Source organism: Fringilla coelebs (genome assembly GCF_963513975.1).
Source record: "Fringilla coelebs genome assembly, chromosome: 1".
NCBI classification, from domain to species: Eukaryota; Metazoa; Chordata; class Aves; order Passeriformes; family Fringillidae; genus Fringilla; species Fringilla coelebs.
The window spans coordinates 8850721-8867188 of NC_140028.1; positions in this window are offsets into that span (position 1 = coordinate 8850721).

The following is a 16468-nucleotide window of genomic DNA, read 5'->3' on the forward strand; positions in this document are numbered from 1 at the left end:
AGCTCTGTGATCCCAATGAGACTGTCTGACAAGGTTTCTCCTACAAACAGGCTATTTGGGGTTTTTTGGGGTTTTTTTGCATTAAAGATAAGTGGTCAGGGTTAGCAGCTTTCAAATTCATATCAAACCTTAATGAATAACTCTTAACAAAAAAACCCAAACTTAAAAGATGAACTATATTGATGAAACAGAGCAATGTGGGAAAGATGAAGAGACAGCAGCTCAGAAAACAAATACTCTCCAATAAAACATTAATAGAGTGGGGAAGATTATGATTTAGTGAAATTTAGAACTCATGGAAGCCAGCAGGATCTCAAAATCCCCTTCAGGGAAGAGTAGTAGGAAACGAAGGCAAAGAAAGACTATTGGCACATGGGGAGACAGTCCTTACCTTAGGACTTGGAAACAGAAATGTGCATCCCCTGTGGTGTTTTCCTGCAGATGTAAAGGTTTGCCTTGCTAGGACAGCTGCTTTTGTGCCAGGACTGACTTGTAAAAGCTGTGTCAGATGGAGGTATGTGATTGTTACTATTTTTTCATATTCTTGGTCTATGCAGCCAATTGGTAAAACTTGTGCCTAGATGAGGTTGTCTCCTTGGTATGGTTCTCACTCAATGATTTCTTTTGCAAATACAGAGATGCTAGAAAGGAACTAACACACCCTGCTGTTTTGAAAGTTTTTCAAGGTTTTTTTTTTTTCTTTCTGCTTCATAGCCATGCATGTGTTCTTATGCAAATTATTATGCATTTCCTTCCCCTTTCTTTTTCTCCTAATTATTTTCATGTTTTCCCTATTCAGCTTGGTGATTTTTTTAAACATTGGTAATTATTGGAGGTTTGAATTAATCATATTTGTGTCAGTTTGTACCCAGAAGTTCAAGAAGAATGAGTCCTTTTAGTATGCAGGCAAAAACAGTTCCTTTAATAAAAACTGCCAAAAGAAGAGATCCCCCAGACAAACAGAGTATTTTGTATTAGACAATGTACTGTCCACACAGGGTGTGTTAAAATTTTCTCTGCTTTCCTTTCTCTGCAAAAATTGTGCCCCAGGTCCAGACATGCAGTTCAGAGATGATCAGCTAGAAATATAACGGGACACCTTGAAAAAAAACAAGTGAAGAGTATTAAAAAAAAAAGTGCTGAAAATGTGGGAGCAGAGAGGAAAGACTAAGGCTGAAGTGAAAAGGAGGAGAAGGTTGAAGTGAATCCTTGTGAGAGGAAAACAGTGTCACACCAAATGCCGTGGGCTGAATGGAAGCTCTGGGCAAGGCTGATCAGGGAGACCCTCCCATTTAGTCACAAGGAGCAGAAAGGACCCACTTGCTCTCTAAACTCCTTAGAAAGAAGTCTAAGTGTGGCTGGATCATCTTCTAGGCCCAGACTTGGTCAATGATTTGTGTCTAAAGGATTGTATAGGTGTAATTGACCCTTCATATGACTTTGTCCCACAGGATTAAGCATGTTAAGACAAATATATGAATAAAATAAATGATTTATTTTAATTGATTATGATAATGATAATGATTAGACTAAGAAACTTTAATCAGTATTATTAACTACACAGTATAGATAGTTATAACTACTAATATAGTGCAATATTTATCAAATTAACAATTCCAAAGCTTAAGAATTTTTAACTAGAGATTGCTGCTACTTATCCGTATCAATGACTTTGGGCAATTCTCTTTTGCTCAGCATAGGGAGGGACATCCCCACTCTAGGGAGGAAGCTCCACACACTCCTAGGAGTATGTCAGAAGTCCCTGCCATTAAAAAGTGGGACTGGACTTTTGTAGTATGAAGTGACTGACTTGTCAGTCAGATATTTCTGGGTGAGCTGCAAGGGCCACACCCTCACCAGTGCCAGTTTCAGCTAGAAAACATCCTCTGAATGTTTCACTCAGGGATTGATGGGTCAGGCTGATCTCAGCACTCTCCAATACCACAAGCAGTGTGACCCTACTTCTCCCTCCACTGGTAACTTTTGTACATTGGGCAAAGTTTGAGTTGATTTACCCCCACTTCAGCAGAACATCCGGCTACACCAGAGTTTTCAAAAAAACTACTTTGGAAGTGCTCCTATCAGAGGGGCCTCCCCAGACCTTCATGACAAGGATTTAAGGTGCAGGTATTATCTGGGATGAGGAAGCACAAAATGTTCCCCTGAACTGGAAATCCTTGGAAGAATTCGCTGTCATTATACAACAGCTACAGGACATAACAACCCAGTATGAAGTAAAAACAACTTGACTTTCCTCCCAAGCTTCTTCCCCTGGAGCAATTTTTTCATTATCTCTGTTTACTAGGAAAGACTTAAGGAATAAGTACAAGAATCTTGTCTTCTCGATAAGCCTTAAAATTGGTACAGAGCTTGCAGTGCTGATATTAATAAAGGATCGCAACAGTTTAGCTATTAATACATTTTCTCTGGCAGAGCTTAGCAGAGTATGATGAATTCTGGGTAGACTATGTTATGCTAATTAACATAAATATAGGAAAGCCCTTTTCCCTTCTGAATATCAGAATACTCCAAATGAATACTGCAGTTAACATATGCACACAGGAACACAAGATTATATGTATCACTGACAACATCATCTTATTAGCTAGGAGCATATGTTTTGTTCAAGGAGAGGCTCTGATTGTTAAAGGAAGGGCAGGATACTGGCAGATGAGTTGAAGAAAAGAAGGAGGGAGTGGAGCTCCTTGGATACAGCTCATAGTACAACCTTGGAGACTTCTTAGACTGAAAACTGCCAGTATCTACAAACATAGCTCTGCAGAACCTTCAGGTCCTTTCTGGGGGGAAAAAATGACCCATCCCCCTCCTCCCCATCACATAAATATCAGTTAATTAATGTGAACTGTTTTTTTTTTTTTCCTTTTAATAAGAGCTATCATGTAAAGAAAAAGGGAAAAAAAAAAAAAAAAGAAGCCCCCAAAATGTATCTGTCCCCTCAGGACTTCCTAAGAAGAAATGTCTGGGGTGGGGGGGGCAGGGGGGAGATGTTCTTTGCTTTCATGTAAATACTGTCTCGAAATAAGAATTGGAGAAACATCCAATCCCTTTGTACTCAGTTGACAGAACTAGATGCTGGTATTAAATACTGCTTGGTAATAACCAGGATAACCAGGACTGGGTCACAGTGGGAGCTATAGTGGGATAATGAAGCACAATCCTTCTAATTACAAGACTGAAACAAAACAAAATGCTAATGGCTTCTCAAATCATACAAAGTACACAGACACAGTAGATGCTGCTGAAGGGGAGGTCTCTATATCTTTTCCCTTTGTTTTAAAAACCTTTTTAAAAACCAGAAGCTCTCTGCTACTATGGTTGCTCACAAAAAGCAAAGTTTGGCTCATATCAACTGATGGTACTGATGGAGTCATTTAAACCCCTGAACCAAAAGTAGAGATTTAATGAGCAGCAGGGGCTTTGGATTTGAAGGCATGTGGGACAAGTTGGGTCAAGGGTATCTAACAAAAAGCCAAGGATCTCTACCATGCATTGCTGAAGTGAGCTCCTGCTGGCACTACACTGAATTTATATAGGTTCCAGTCAAACTTTTGTCAGGCATCTGATGGAAAAGTCCATCAGGAATAGTGGAATTATTAGGTGGCCTTGAGGAACCTGCTCTAGGTGCAAGGTGTCCCTGCCCATAGCAGGGGGATTGGAGCTGGATGGTCTTTAAGGTCCCTTCCAATCTGAACCATTCTATGAATTTATATTTCTACTTGAGGCTGAATTGCATTTTCTCAGTGAATGCTTATGAGCAATTTTATATATGAGATTGGCAAGAGGAGGTGTGAAGAAACGGGCAGTAGAAGTTCCTTTCAATTTTTTTTTTCATAAGCTGCTTAAAGAGCCTTCTTCATTAAGAGTTTTCTTCATCTCAAGTTTAAGAAATGACATCAGATGCCATATGTGAAAGACTGAGAAAAGAAGGATATGAGCAGCCTGATATAGCACAGAAGTCAAAGCAAAGTTTCCCACTGTCTGGAGTCTTTCTACCAGAGTCCCACTTTCTGTATTTCTAAATTTTTACAAGTTTAAGCTTGTTTTCTTTTTTTTTAAGAAAAGAAAATTTCTATTTGACCTGTTTTGTGGTGCTGCATCATAAAAAATTAAGATGATACACAGTATTTTCTATTATTCTATATACTCTAAAGATGCATCAAATGGAGTATGTTTTTCATACATGAGATGGTCTGTCTGCTGTAACTTATGCTGCAATAAATTCTCTGGGGGATACATTAGACAACTCAGAATCAGTTTGAAATTACACAGTCCCACTTGGCTCCTGGTAATCACATTGGAGGTGCACTTTGCACCATCCTATGCACAGAACTTCTTGCATTATTCAGACACATCTTTTCACTCTGTTTTCTTTCAAGTGCACAAAACATAGGAGTAGGTTGTAAAAAGTTCAGGTTTTGGTGAGTCAGCAATTGTGATTATGGTTCTAGCCTAAGTGTCTGCCCATAGTAAAAGGAATATATGTATATAAACCTAGGCCACAGGCCTGACTTCACAAGTTTTATCCTTTCTTTTCCAGTTTGGAGGAAGGAAAGGAGAAGCAGAATAGAACCCAGCCTTCACACATAAATTCCTAGAAAATTTTGTTTGGTCTTTTTCGTGAAGTCCCAGACACCTTTATGCAAAAAATGTCTCTATCACCTATTTTCAATCCAAACAAACTTTTACATGTACATACCATGTAAGTGTGATAAAAATTAAAATACTCTCCAAAACCACATATGGGTTAAAGACAAGCTAGTTAGCACAAAGGTAATACCAATAATTTGCTTTGGCCTTAGGGGCAGATGCTTCAGAGAACAAGCGTGACTCCTTCTGCCCCAGCAATAATTTATTGAAGATCTATATTTAGAACCACAGACAGTAAATGTCTGGGAGAGGACTGCAGAAATACAGCTGCTCCAATCACAGTCTGTATCATTTTTATTACCAGGATCTAAGGGTAAGACCTGCTGCAGTTCTTTGAGCTTCAGGGTGGCCTCCTGCAGTCCAAGAACTAAGTGATCCAGGCTGCCTAGCAGTGCTTGGGATTTAATTGCAGCTCACCCCGTGGTCACAGGAGAGGAGAGGTGTCGGCTAGCTGCTCCTTTTGTGACCGGAGAGCCACAGGAATGGCCACTCGAGAACTCCTGAGCAGGGGCGCTGTCCGCGGCGTGGGCGACACAGACGAGAGCGGGCTGCAAAATCCCAAAGCAAAGAGAGAGCAGACACTTGTATGGGTGACGAGGAAACACAAAACACAGACACGACCAGGAACAAGTGCCAAACAAAATGAGGCTGGGGAGGCACTTAAAAAGGGAGTGGGTGTGATGGGAGGAGACATAAAGCAGCCAACAAATCTTTAAGGCCAGGGGAGGAGTATGAAAGACGCTGAACCTATGAGGGTTACACGGGGGAGGGAAGAAGCCCCAGAGGCAAATCAGGTATCCGGTTAGGGATAATTGACACAGAAAATTCTGGAAATAAAGGGGGGGTGGTTACAATGACAGGTAGGGGGAGTGGGCAACACCATAAGGGTGGAGAGAAACTTATAAGGGCATAAAGGGAGGAATAAAGGATCAATCCCTTTGAGGGGCCAGCCACTGGCGGGAAAAACAGGCGGTAAACAACTCGGGGAGAAACCATTTTGAGGGGATTACACGGGGGGGAGAACTGAGGATTGAACCATTTCTTGAACTAAAGAGAAAATAACTATCTTTTACAACAGAACCAACATTAATATTTTGAGAACACATGACGCTACATTTAATTGCTCAGAAATACATTGGGATTTTTTAATATACAAGGTCTTGAATACTGTAGGGTTTTCTTCCTTTACATGTGTTCTCTGTCAACCAGGTAAGGTTGAGATTTCCTCTATCTCACTGCTGCACTGTAAACATTAGTTAAGTGGAGAGCTGGAAGTATTTAATTATTGTGATAATATGAGACCATTATATCCCATTGATTGCAGGTAACTGGCTCTAGGGAATGCACTGTATAAACATCTGAAATGCTTTCCAGATACTAATTATTGCCATATCATTTCCATTTGAAGGTAGGGAAATTAAGGCATGAAACAGTGAGCGCTGAGACTTTCAAACACCACAAATCCCAGTCTTGGCACTGAAATCCTCCCTGAAATTTTCCAACTAATTGCAAAGTTTTGCTCTTTCCAAGCTTGCTGGAAATCTGTTGGGGAAATACAGAGGTATTCAGAAGATCTGAATGAGGCTTTTTAGTTTGCCCAAGTCATCCTTGCCTTCAGCTTTCCATCAGTTCTGTTAGTGCAGAGCTTCTGCTTGTTGTGAACAAGTTCACACTTTTGAGTTGTTTGTTCTGTTGTTAGTTTTAGTTGTTTGTTTGAGTTGTTAGTGTCAATCTGAAAACTGTAACAAGTTGTGTTATTTAATTGTTAAATGTTAAACTTTTAAGTTACCCTTTCCCTCTTACCCTGTATTTGTATCCCTTTCACTTGTGAACAAGTTAGCAAGTTAATACTGTTAGAGTTGTTAGTTGTTAATCTGAAACTGTAACAAGTTGTGTTATTTAAACTGTTGTTAAACCTTTAAGTTATCCCTTTCAGTCTTACCCTGTATTTGTATCCCTTTCCGTCATACTCTGCATTTGCACCCCTTTCCGTCTTACCCCGGAGTTGTCTCCCTTTCCGTCGGGAACCCTTCCCCTGCTCCCAGGAGGACTTGCACCCGGGCTGAATTTTAATGAGAGGCTGAGGGTATTATACAACAAACCAGCACAAAAACTGACTTAAACCCAGCAGAACCACATGAGATCACCCACCAGTAACCAGAGCCAGATCCCGTCCTGCCACCATAATTTAAATAACACCCAGCCTGGATGACACCCCTAAGCTGAGAGCCAACATGGTCTTCCTAAGGACTCTGGTGAGGACAGAAACCCCAGCTCTGCCAAGAGACAAAGCTGCACTCCTCCTCCTCAGCATCGTCCTGTTATAAATGATCAAATCTGCAGCCAAATTATTAAAAAAATTAACAAAGATTTATTAGATCAATAACAAAATATAATTTTGAAAAACCCACCACAGCCAAGGCAGTGTCAATTCCGGAATTTGGCGCCGGGTGAACCTGGATCCGACTGACAGAGTGCCAGCGTCTCCCCAGTGGTTCACCCTGACTGTCTCATTCAGACAGCTTATATCCCGTGTGTTCTGCCTGGGGCAGAAATGACAGAATGTCCTTTTGTGTCCCTTCACATGTAGAACTGGGACCATATAGATACAAAGCCAGTCCAGGTGTCCCAATGGCTCTCTGAGCTTCTCCGGAATAGCCTTCTTTCACACGTACAACTGGGACCATACGGATACAAAAGCCAGTCCAGGTGTCCGGATGGCTGTCTGAATTTCCTCTTTCACATGTAACCGAGTGGTGCCAGTATTCGAGATGGTAGATGCAATCTGCTCCAGGTGCCGGTCCTCGTGAAAGACTCAGGCATTCCTGGGAAGCCCATGGTCCAGGAAGCCTTCATTCTGAAGCTAATGGACTTGATATTATCTTTTATATCTGGTCTGGGAACTAATTGAATAGAAATAGGACTCTGCTCCCAGCCAGGGTGGTCAAAGCCATGAGTTGGATTTTTACAATATTTTATATACACGTATATATATAAATAGCATTAATTAACTCTATAACAGTCCTGTGGGAGCAGCGGCGGTGTGCGCAACCCCTCGGGTTCCCCACCCAGAGCTGTCTTTAATAAAGGCCTTTTTAAAGGAGCTGGTCTCCTGGCCCTGTTTATCACACTGCTGATTAATACAGTGTGCCTGGATGATGTAAGGGCAAATTTTAGAAACTGGGAGCCAAAAGGCTTGTTCTCTGTTGTGCTGTGAGCTGCTGCAGTGAGACCTGGAAATACCCAATTCATCTTCCCACACTTCCTACCCTTCCCAGTGGGACATCTTTCAATGTCCAGTGGCACCAAGTCCCAGCTCTGGTCCAGCACAGCCCAGTCACAGACAGAAATGCTGAAAGGCAGCTGAGGGAGTGGGGAGGAACACGGGCTTCCCTCCAACATCCACAAACTGCAACATCGTGTTAATGCATTTAAATTAATGCTCTTGTAGCTTCCTGGTGAGGCCAAAAATATCTTGTGGTACAGCCACTTTCCTTTTCAGTGATGCCTCCAAAGAACAAGCTCTTGACAGTCTGAAAATATTAATTTTCTTTTTGAGCAGAAAGGTCAGCTACAGGTGAAGGATCTGTGCTGAGAATACCTTTAAACTGCTCTGTCTCTGGCCTCCATTATGAATTGCTGAGAGCCCTTTCTCAAAGCCTGGATATATTTAGACTTTCTTTGATACATCATTTTTCTAAGGGCAGACTGATTGAGCCAAGATAGGAGCAGCTCAGTTGTAATTCAGCCTGGAAGTTGATAGTGATCTGGCCAAATGGATCCTCATCTGCATCTCTTCCTCTGAGCTCTTCTTCTTATTCACTTGCTGGCTTCTGTTCTGAATTCTGAGGAATCCACAAGTCCTACCAGGACACAAAGGAACAAGAAAGTACCCAGGAAGACATTTAAATGCATTCAAATCACTTGAATTTGTGGTATTCAAACTTCAAGAAGCTGCTGAACTGGAAACTTCTGCAAGCAGTAGCAAGTCTTGGGATGAGTTCTGGACCTTGCACTGCCCAAAACCTCTGACATGCAAGGGAAAATAATTTCCAAGACCTGACATTGTGGCGTTAAGAGGAAGTAAAACATTTTGTTAGAACCTGCTTTTTTCCCCCGTGAAATTGCAAAAGTGGGTTTGCAGTATTCTTCTGAAGCTACAGAAAGGTGCCTGAACACTGCACCAGGTAAGTGCCCCCACTAGGAACAAACATGAGGAATGGGAAGTCTCTATGGCAGAAAAGAGTGACCATCAGAACCCCCAGGATGTGAACTTGTCATTAATGTTCTGCAAACAGAAAAATGATGTCTTTTTACCTTAATAGAGCAACAGCCAGCTTAGGTAACCAAAATCTATGGCTGCAGCAGAGTTAAATGTGGTTTCTCTGTAGTCAATCTATATTGCTTGTGCCCTAGGGAGGAAGGCCCAGCACCCCGAACTTCTTCTGCTTGAGCAACACCCCTCAGCCATCATCAGTCTTTGCTGGGTGGAGTTTGGGGTGTCTGAGGCTGTAAATGGTACAACTACTCACACTACATGCAAACATTTGGAGAAAAAGAGATGCTGCACTGGAAAGGAATAAAAATTGGGTTCTGGCTGCTATCATGTTGCTGAATTCAGAGAAATGCCACAAAAACAGTAATTCCAAATTCATTTGCGTTAAAGGACCTCATGTAACTTCAGCAGTACTGCAAGCAATCTCAAGGCTCAGAAAGGACCGTGGGAGTAATCTGTTTCAGTTGTTCAAAATGCTGCATTTTGGCTTTGGCCACTTTTCTAATTTCATTACTACTGGTTTGAACTCCTAAAAGAGAGCTTTGAACTGGTAAAGCACACAGCTCAAACCAATCTTCCAAAGAAAGTTTTTGACTCTGTCTAAGCTACTGCAAAATAGGTAAAAACCCTTTACCCAATTTTTTCTTTGTTATAATTTTCCTATTAATATGTTTTGAATTTGACAAAAAGAAAAATCCCCTCAGCTCAGCTTAAAGTCCCACCATGAATTCAAGAGTTTGAAAGCATTTATCTCACAATGCTTTTGTTCTCATAGCTTGCTGGAAACATCTACCAAAGACTTCAAGATCCCAGTGTACCTGGCTATCACAAATGATCTACCCAACAAAGATCAAGCTGTAATTAAGATTGAGTGCTCCTCAGTTTGATTTCTGTGTCCAAGAAAACAATCACAGAATCATAGAATTATAGAATGGTTTGTGCTGGAAAGGACCTTAAAATCATCCAGTTCTAACCTGCTGCCATAGGTGGGGACACCTTCCATCAACCCAGGCTGCTCAGAGCCCCATCCAAGCTCCAGCCGTGGTCACAGCCCAACATTTGCTGCTGTGAAAATGGGATGGGACAGCAAGATGAACATTCAGCCATGCATGGAAGAAATATTTTGTCTTTTCATCAAAAAGTGATAGAATAGAAGTGATGTTTATCTTGGAGCCCAGGAGGTTATGACACCCTCTTTAAAAACATGAAACTTTGCAACACTGAGTGTGAGCTCAGGCTGCCTGAAGATTCAGACAGATATGTGGCCTTGTTACTCAACCTCAGTGAAAAATGTATCAAATCTTCCCAGTTTACAGGGCTACAGATCAGCAAACAGACATTGACTGACTGGAAACAGCCTGTTCAGTCCCAGCTGCTCCCTGCTGCTGCCCTGGCTGCCCACACATGTCCTCACTGTCCACCCCAAGGACAAAGTACTGCCCTGTGTTAAATCTTCCTGAAGCTCTGAGCATGAGGAACTGCTCAATGCTGAAACCTTGAATAATTGTTTGCTCAGCCTTTTAAAAACTTCTTGCCAAACTTCTCCATTTTCTTGTTTTTACTTTGCTAAATTGAAATAGAGTCAGCTTTCAAACTGTTTTTAGTGAGCAAAAAGCTTGTTTCCCAAGCAAAAAAAACTTTTCCAAAAATTTGTTTCCAAGAAAGAATTATAATAGAAAGAAAGAGCTGAGCTTAGCACATATTAATAAAAAAAAAAATTATCTTTTTTCAATTAGGTCGTTCCATTCAAAAGAAAACTCTGAGTTTCTTTAACTCATTGCTGAAGAATTTCTATAGGTTTTTGTTCCTGTCAAAGTTTTCAGGTGTCAGACCACTATTCCCCTACCTAGGATGTGTCCATTCCTCAGTTAGCCCTGAACTAAATTACTGATGAAATAAATGACAGCAACTTTGGGCACAGAAAGGAACCATCTGGTGGAGATGGGACTAACAGATGTGCTCTCACTGTTGGTGCCTCAATCCACACACCTCAGAACTGCACTGCCATACCCCTTCTTGCTCACCTGCTCATTAATAATGTAGCATGCTTGCTCTTGACATGCAGAGGGACCCCATTCATCATTGCTAGGCTCTGCACAGTAGCAGAAGTTGCAGTCCCAAAGCAGTAAAGCCCTAATGCTCCAGTGAACTGTGTGCACTGGCTTTAGAAGAAAGCGAAGCACAGGGCCAAATTCTCAGGAACTGAGACAAAAAAACTGCTCCCTGAATGGTACCTGGAGTAATATTGATCACAGCCTCACAGGGCAGGAGAAGAAAGCAAGAGCTCTTAAGTGCTACACCTACAAAGTAATTTCCAATTCAGGTCCCCTCCTGAGCAGATGAGAGCCATTCCTACTCCTCCCCACTCTGTCTTCTAGACACACAGTCTCTGTTCACCGTTTCTTTGGATTTTTTGTTATGAAATCAAGCTCAGCAATAGTATGATTTAAGGAGCACATCCATGCTGTCAGGTACCCTGGACTCACCCAGACCCACATTTGCAGTGGCCCAGCAAGGCTGACTGGATGGGTAGGCAGAGGGTTATACCAAAGCAGATCCTTGTTCTCATGGCTAATTCCTAACCAGCCCTTTGGAGCAACAGGAAAGATGATGATAGTAGAAAAATGCTGCTCTGATGGTGCAGGGTCCCACATCATTCAATGTGGGACGTGTGGACATTTGTTTTCCAGAAAAGTGGAAAAATATTTAATTTGGCAGATTCTCAGTGCATCCCTTGTTCACTGAGCTGCAGGAATTATGAGATATCTGGTAGCTGCAACAAGGTTACAGCCACACCATATTTTTTTGCCTGAAGTAAACTTTGGCATTGTGCAGGCTGATCAACATTCATCTTTGTGCAATAAAATACAATTTTCTACAATTAATTATGAACCCTTCCCCTTCTGAACACAGAAGGTGCGAATTATAAAACAGAGAGACAGCATTTGAGAATGTGCTGGTTCTACAGAAGATGTAGGTTTGACAGCATCATCATTCAGAAGGAACCTGTGTATTAGGGTGGGCCTGTTCAGCTGCAAACCAAGAGGAAAAAATGTTGTGAGCTACTGGTGCTGTGCAGCTCACTGCTGCTTTCAGCATGGAGAAATTGCATGGGCTGGGGAGCTGTGCCTGCTTGTGCAGGAAAATGTCCATGTTGAGACAAGCCACCTAAAAGATAGGATATGTGAGGTGTGGACTTGGGGATTTGCTGCTCCTTCAGAGCTGCAGTGCTCAGAAAGCCCTGGAGGAGCCGCTTGTCAGAGACTGCTTCCCATGGGAGAGGGAAGCGTCGTCTTGGAAATGAGTGGGCAAGGAAAAGGAGGCTGGAAATAGATTATCAGTTTTATATTTTTGAAGACAGAAGTTGTCCTAAGACAGGGCAATTTCTCCTTCTGTTTGGGGATGTGATAAGTGACATCCTTGGAATGATTGGAGTGAAATCTTGCCGTTACTAAAGGCAGTGTAAGCAAACTTGCCCTTAGGATCATTGCCAGCCCATGGGATGTGCTCTTCCCAAGGGCTGAATTTGAAATGGGGATGGGATACCTGTACAAACCAGAGCTGGGTTCCACGTGTGAAAGACTGACAGCTGTAAATCATAGTGTAGTTCTGGGCTAAATTCCTTGAAATTAAAACTTGTGTCAGGTGCTTCAATCAATCTTTTGTGAAACTGTGTGTTCAGAAGCAAGAAATGAGGTAATATTTAACTGGGGAGTCTCCAGCCTTGGAGAGACTCAAAAGCCATCTGGACAAGATCCTGAGGTTTTGGTGGCCATGCAGGAGGAGGAGGGGTGGACTGGGAGACCTCCAGTGTCCTTTCCAACCTAAATCAGTCTTTGATTCTGCGATTTTAGGAATATCTGAAGACTTCTTTCACTGAGTTTATTAGGATTCTACTGGAATAGGACTGTTGAGCTGTTGAGTGTTGTAAAGCAGATTGTACCATGAGGGCTTGCCAGACAACTATTTCAGTGTGTGTGATGCTTTACACAGCCACTCACAGCTCCACCCACAGCTGGTGGTGAAGTCGTACCAGTTATTCCATCATCCTCATATTTCTCCATCAGTGATGGAGCCCAAGTCATGGAGAAACACAATTCTGGCACACAAGACACTCAGAGCAAAGGCCTTTTCTGTCTTGCTCCATTAAAAAGGACTGAGGAATTTGCAGTGGATCCGTTTGTAGCAATTTAAAACTGATATTCAGAGGTTTCTACTATATGTAGTGATCACACCTTCCTCTTTTCTACTTCCAATTGTGCCACATGGCCATTCCTATTCTGCAGAAAATTGGAAGCATTGGATAAATATTTCTAGAAAATACCTAAGGTTTGCTGAGCCTGGCTGCTTCTTTGTATGAAAACAGGCAGCATAAAGGAAACCAGAGGGTAAATTTCTTGCAAGACACATTTTTGCAAGAGTGACTTTTACAGGTCTGAAGGCAAAGAAGGAATTTGATGGGAGCCCTCTGTAAAAGCAGTCACAGGCTGCACCTCCTAGTAACTCTATAGTGACTGATGTTGAATCCAAACCACAATCAGATTTCCACTGATGACATTCCAACTGATTATTTTGATGCTAAGGGAAAATATCCAATTGAGAGACCCTCTTTGACAGGGAAATAGAATACTATCTTAGGCAAAATACAGAACCTTAAAATTATCTGAAATGAAATGGAGAAAACATTGGAGTCAGTAGCGATTTCAATACATATTCATCAGAGTTGTCATCTGTCATGATAAGAGTTCAAATGTCTGGATTTGGGGTTGATTGTGTGATGTCCCAGCACCTGGAAGGGACACTCTCATCTTACTTTCATTCACTCATAGTCAGGAGGGGAAGTGAGAAATTCCAGGAGGCTCAGAAAAACTAATAAAGCATGAGACTGAGTGAGAAAAAGTGAACGACTCATGATGACCCATCTTTATCTGCTTCTTTCCTTCCCTGAAGAATTTTTTCAGACAGCCCTTTTACTTTTAATGATTAAGTGCTGCCCTGCCCTGTGTGCTAAAGGGCCATGCCTGAAAATAAATCATGATAAGGTAGATTCAAACATATGAAAGGGTTAAGCTCACTGGGTTGAGAAATGAAAAAGTTTTGGATGAGTAGTTTTTTTGAGAAAGTCAAGGAGTGGGATGGTCAGCGCTCAGCAGAGATGGAAATCCAACTTTTGAAGGTACTGATGTAATGTAAGAACCTTGCTGGCTGAAATCCTTCTTTCTGTCTCAAAAGAAAGGACTATGCAAAATGCTGGGACAAGATTATGGATGCACACATACATTGTGACTGTGACAGGGATTCAGTAAGGGGAGTATGAGTGAATTATGGATGCTCTTTTGATTGGTTTTCAACGATCTTTTAATGGCATTAAAGCAGTGTGAAGTTACAATGTATTGATTTTCTTTTGCCCATGCAGTAATTTGCAGTGGTGGAGATTTATTTTCCACTTTATGTTTTCCATGAAGCTGGCAGGCAGCAAGGCCAATGGCAGCTGGCAGCTGGTCTTCCATTCCTATGGATGCTCTTGTGCTCTGAGGATGGGAGTGCCAGGGACAGCAAAGTGGGCATGGGGGGTTTCTGTGGCCTCATTTCCACACTGGCATACAGGGATGTTTTCTGCTAGGCCAAAGATGCTGAAGTTGCAAACCAGGGAACACTTTTTGTGCTAGCTCTTGACCAGGGGACCTGTTCTGGCAAGTCTTTTCCTCAAGTGAGCACTGTGAAGGTATTTTAGAGTTGCTGGTTTATTTTGTTAGTTGTTCTTTTTTCTTTTAATGAATTTTATCCACTTTGGGACCAGCAACACCAGCCCTAGAGCTATACAGCTAATATAGTCTCTGGCTTCCACTGCACAGAAAACAGCTTGGAGCAGCAGCTACTTTTCATTAGGTTCATCTGCAGTCTGGGGAGGGCAGAGCTGCCTGTCAGAAAAACATTTTATTTTTTTTGCACAGCTTTGGGATTTCATGGATATCTCAACCACTCTTCCACCACCAGATTTAGGATCAGACACTGATCTCAGTCTCCCTAAAATTATTGTTGTGTGCCTGGCCTGGTTTCATGAAGCTCATGTAATGATCTGGATGTCAGTGTGACATTTTTATCAGTTTGACCACCTGCTGATCACAGAATACAGCTTCAAGTTAGAAACTAAGCTATAGATTTTAAAAATAAAGATCAAACCTGCAACTCTGACTTAAGACCAAGTCCAAGAGTGCTTCATGCTTGGCTAGTTTATTCTGTCTTGTTCCAACCAGTTGTTCTTTTTGTTGGTTTAAGCCACATCTTAGATTCCTTCAATGCTAATCCTTAAGAAACAAACCCTCAAAAAAAGTTTGACAAGTAGCTGTAAGGAAGGGGGATGTGGAAGCACAAAGAGGGGAAAGAAAATATTGCTGAACACAGAAGTCACAGGACAAGATTCAGGCTGGGTGTTTGAACAATGCAGCTGAGACAGCACAGCCTGTGTCTGAGCTAGCAGCTCCCCAAATCAGCCCCCATGGGGCTTCAGGTCTCTTAAAGCCAGGCTGCTCCTGCTGCCTGAATGATCTGGGCTCTCAGGGGTGTACTTGCATTGTCTCATTTGGCATTCATCAATAGGGGCTTCCAGACCGTGCTCAGTCACAGTAGTAGATTTTGTGGGCATCCAAGCAGTGAGTTTTAACAAAATTATTAAAAGCAAGGTAGGTTTGTGTGTGAATGGAGTCCTCCTCAAAGCTTTTGGAGCTTCCAAGGAAAGAGCACAAAGATGCTTGAAGGAGCTTACATCAAAGGTTGAGTGGAAGCTGGTGTTAGAGACAGCTAAAAATGGGATTAGTTCTTGTCACCCTAAATAAGAAACTAGAAGCCTTGAAGTACTGCAAAAATTTTGCTTGATAAGATAGAGAAGCCAGAAGAAGGATAGAAAAGGGCAGTAAAATTCAACGTCAGTGCTTACACTGAAATTGAGATCTCACTTACTTCTATGGTTATACAGCTTCACCCTCCATGCACTGGGTCTAGCTCCATATACAAGACTCCTGAGTCAAGAGGTCCTCAAGCTTCAAATCTCTCATCCCAGGAAATGATCCCCGTGGTTCTGCTCTTCACCTTTCTCAAAGCATGCCCTACTAGAGCAGGACGTGACATTTTAGTGACAGTTTCACTCGCAGTATAGACAGTGTTACTTTCTGTTCCTAGTTCCCAGATAGCCTGACCATTTCTTCAAGTAACAAATCTCTGTTCCTCTGACACCGGAGCTCATGAGCAGGTGTTTGTCCATTCTTTTGCACAGTAACTGATTTTCCACTTGCACTTTCTTTCTAGATGGTCCAGCTGAGTGTTTATGTGGCTCTACCAGAATACACTCTGTGTGTTAATGTGATGTTTACCAAGCACTCCTGTGTTTGTCATTCACAAAAATCCAGATGACCTATGAAAAAGCCAAGATAAAGTCATATTATCTTGACCAACAGATGCAATCCTGTTTTCCTCTGATTTTAGGCTATAACCTCTTTGACTGAACCAGTTTTCTGTTTGATGGGG